The sequence below is a fragment of the Cariama cristata genome, unplaced genomic scaffold (assembly GCF_000690535.1).
Source record: "Cariama cristata isolate BGI_N322 unplaced genomic scaffold, ASM69053v1 scaffold9860, whole genome shotgun sequence".
Taxonomy (NCBI): Eukaryota; Metazoa; Chordata; class Aves; order Cariamiformes; family Cariamidae; genus Cariama; species Cariama cristata.
This window is the reverse complement of record NW_009592936.1, coordinates 18,883-22,500: the sequence shown is the minus strand read 5'-3', so window position 1 is coordinate 22,500 and position 3,618 is coordinate 18,883.

Below are 3,618 nucleotides of genomic sequence, written 5' to 3'. Positions count from 1 at the left end.
TCTCTTCCTTTTCCCTTGGAAAAATGAAACAACAAAAAACCCCACAAATCCCTCTAAAACAACAACAACAAAAAACTCTTTAAAAAGACAAATCTCTCTTTGCTTTCTTCCTTGAAAATATTATTGAAGAAAACAAACAAACAAAAAAAAACCACAAAAAAAAAAAAAACACACACAAAAAAAAAAGTTGCCTTATGGTGGAGCTGGACTGGGGAGGCTCGCTGGCTTCCTGTACCCTGGGGCACCCTGGGCTCTTGGCCCCCTGGCCCAGAGACTCCTCACGGCATTGCTGCCGAGCTGATCTTCCCCGCGGCCTTTCCTCTGACTCCGCAGCTTGCTCGGATGCCTCCCCCCATCGTGGAGACCCCCTGCCAGCCCTGATTCTTGTGGGGGAAGGTGCCGAGGGCAAATCCAAGACTTGTGCTTACAAAGTAGTTGAAGCCGCTACGTTGTGTATATACTGTTGTAGCATCCTCCCCATGACAGCGACTGTACATGCTTATGGCCTCGCTCGGACCCCCCTGTGCCCTCTCTGGGCAGGCTGGGTGGGAGGTTGGTCTGTTCCTGCAGCGTGGTTGGGGGTGAGCAGGGACATCTGTCACAGCAGCTGGAAGGACTGGTCCTTGCTGAGAGCGAGAGGGAGGGCTGGCATGTCCCTGGTGCCACTTAATGCTGACAAGGGAGTGACGCAGCCCCGGGGAACCCGTCTTTCACAGCTGTCACTGGCCGGGGCTACTGGTGGGACTTGTGCTGGGTGCGAGTCAGAGACTTGCTTGGCAAAGGAGGGCTCTTGCCTGGGTTTCCTTGTGCGTTGTGTCTTGGCAGGTGGCAGCGTTCCTGTGCATCTCCAAGGGCTGAGATAACACTGTGCTGCTCCTTGCTCAGCTGAGGCAAGGGGATGGCTGCAGAGCTGCTGTAGGATTTACTTGGTTCCTCTACCCAGCAGTGGGTGGGCTTCAGCATGCAAACCATCCCCAGGCTCATGAGCTGCGTTCCCTCACAGGGGCTGTGTGTCAGAGGGGTGAGATCTCCTGGGGCCCAGAAGTAGCACTGGAAAGTTGTGCTCCTACTGTAAGGGTAGAAGCTCCTTTTCAGCAAGAGCTGTTTGCCTTGCTGCTGCTGTGCTCCATCTCCTGGGTCAGGATATCTGCTTTGCAGCTGGCTTGGTTGTGGCTCCACACTCCGCCCTTGTGAGCTGCAAAGCATGCTCCTGTGCATGGTGTGGAGCGGGCATTGCAATGGGCTACTCAGAGATTCAGCTAATTGCATTACCCTCTGCAAAATCACAAGATGGTAATAAACAGCATTTTCCCAAAGTATCCAGTTGATCCAGAGCTGCATCTCATAGCTGGGAGGGGTCGTTGTCTCTCCAGGGCTGTCCCTGTACAACTGCGGGGCTAGTGGATGAGGGCAGCCAGGAGCGGAGAGTGGAGATCAAGAGGGCGAGCTTGGGCAAGCTGTCGATCAGCAGTGGCTGTGGATGCCCTGGCTGAAGTCAACACCTTCCCAAACTGACACTGCGTTGAAGATGCTGCTTTAGTGGGGGTGGGGGGGTGGGGAAGGTGGGCTGGTCCGTGTGGAGCAGCTTCGTGAACTGCTGCTAGAATTGAAAGCACAGCTGGGTTTAAGTGAGGCTGGGTAGCTGCTACTTTGCTGTTTCCTGGTGGTGTGATCCTGCCCTGGTCTATCTGCCCCTGCCACATCACCCTGCAGCTTGGTATCGCTTGCAGGCCCAATTTCAGCATGCCAAACCGAGTCCGTCGCTCACTCTGTTACAGCAGCAGTGTTCTGGGGTTGCGGGGTGGTAACTAGGCAAGATGGGCAAGTAATGCTTGTACAGTGATGCGGCCGTGACTGTTATCTCTGGATTTCCCCTCTCTCGTAAGCTGGAGTCAGATCTCTGAGGTTATGGATACGGCCGGGTTTGTCCCTGATTTGGAGAGGAGGAGCCTCAGATGCTGGAGATGGGGGTTGATCAAGGACATTGGAGACGAGTTGCTGGTTGTTTGCAAGTGGAAGCGGGTCTGGACATGCCGCAGGTGGTCCTTGCTGTGTCCCTGTGCTCCTCTCATCGGTGTGTGTTCTCTTTTAAAGCCAATTGTCTGCATTTTAGCAACAAATGAAATAGGAAATGAGGAGGAACAAGCTCCTGCTGCAGTTGTTGCTTGTGGAGCAGACTGTAGAATTGCTTGGGTGGTAGAAGAGGTAAGAAATTTCCCAAGATGTAAACTGATTTTAAATTATTTTTTAATTTCTGGGGCTGAGACTCTAGCCTTGGCATGGAATATTCTGCCCCCACCCGCCCCAGCTGAGTCAGTAGTTTATCACATCAGTGTGGCTGAGGGCCTCGTGTCAAAGCCCCATTTCCCAGGGGAACGTGGGTCAGAAGAGCAACCCTGGCGTTCCCACTGCACTCCAGATTCGTGGACCCTGTGCCTTGTTCTGCTGTGTGTCGGACAGCAGCGTAGCCAGGGAGCAAAGGAAAGATGGGTGTGACAGCCTGAGGCAGCTTTTGCTTGCTCCCACTTTTCTTCATCCAGACTGAGGGAATATGAGGCCATTCATTTCAGCTCTCTGCCGGAGTTTGATGCGCACTGGTCACGGTGCGGGTGGTGGCAGAGGGCAGGGAGCTCCACGGTGCTCTGGTTACCGGGCAGCATCCTGCACCCCTGTGCTGCGCAGCGACCGTGGTGAGGCTGCAGAGCGCGTGGTCCATGCTGGGTTGAGGAGGGGCTGGCTGCGGCAAGGTTTTCCCCTGTCCTGTGGCTTGCAGGGGGGGAACAGCTCTGCAGAGACTTGCTGCATAGCAGCTGCATGCAGAAGGCATCACACTGCTCACGGCGCCGCTGGACACAGGGATACCTGTCCGGAGAGGGGTTTTGCTTTTGAGGAAGCTCTTGCCCTGCTGTTGAGGAGGGAGTTTGGCCTTGCTTTTAGATTGGATGCTTCACCACACTTGTGTGTTGTTCTTTTTTTTTTTTTTTTTTTTTGTAATTGTAGTGGTCTGAGTAGTCTGGCACGCGTACTCCTATGAATGCTGATCCATCCCGCAGCTCGCGAGGGCTGCGCGGTGCTGGCACCCAGCCACCGGCATGGTCAGAGGGAGCCCCGGCTGCTTTCGAAAAGGCTGGGGGAGGCCATCAGGCCTACAGGCAGAGCGGGGCAAGCACTCCACGTCTCACCCCTCTTCTCTGGAGGTCCCAGGCTGCTACAACCCACAGCTCCTTGCTGAGGTCAGCTCGTCTTTGGGATGCACACAGTTGCAACGGGTACAGAGCTCTGGCGCGGGGTCAGGAGTGGAGGTAGAAGGTGTGTTTCAGAGGAGGCTTTGTTGCTTTGCCATGTTCATTTGGTGGAGGGAATTAAAAAAGTAATAGTCCCACTGCTCTATTCGCCTGTCTGTCCCTCTTCCTGCTGCCCCCCTTGCACCCCTGAGGCCGGCTTGTCAGTGTAGCCCTTGGGGTCCCTCGAGTTTCAGCAGCTGCTCGTCTCGCTGAGGACTGGTCGACTGTACTGTAACGACATGATGCATTAACCTCGGTATCCTGCCACGTATCTATACACGTTCCACATGGCAGTGCAGAGGGGGCCTTCTAGCTGTTAATGCCTTTCCAGTTA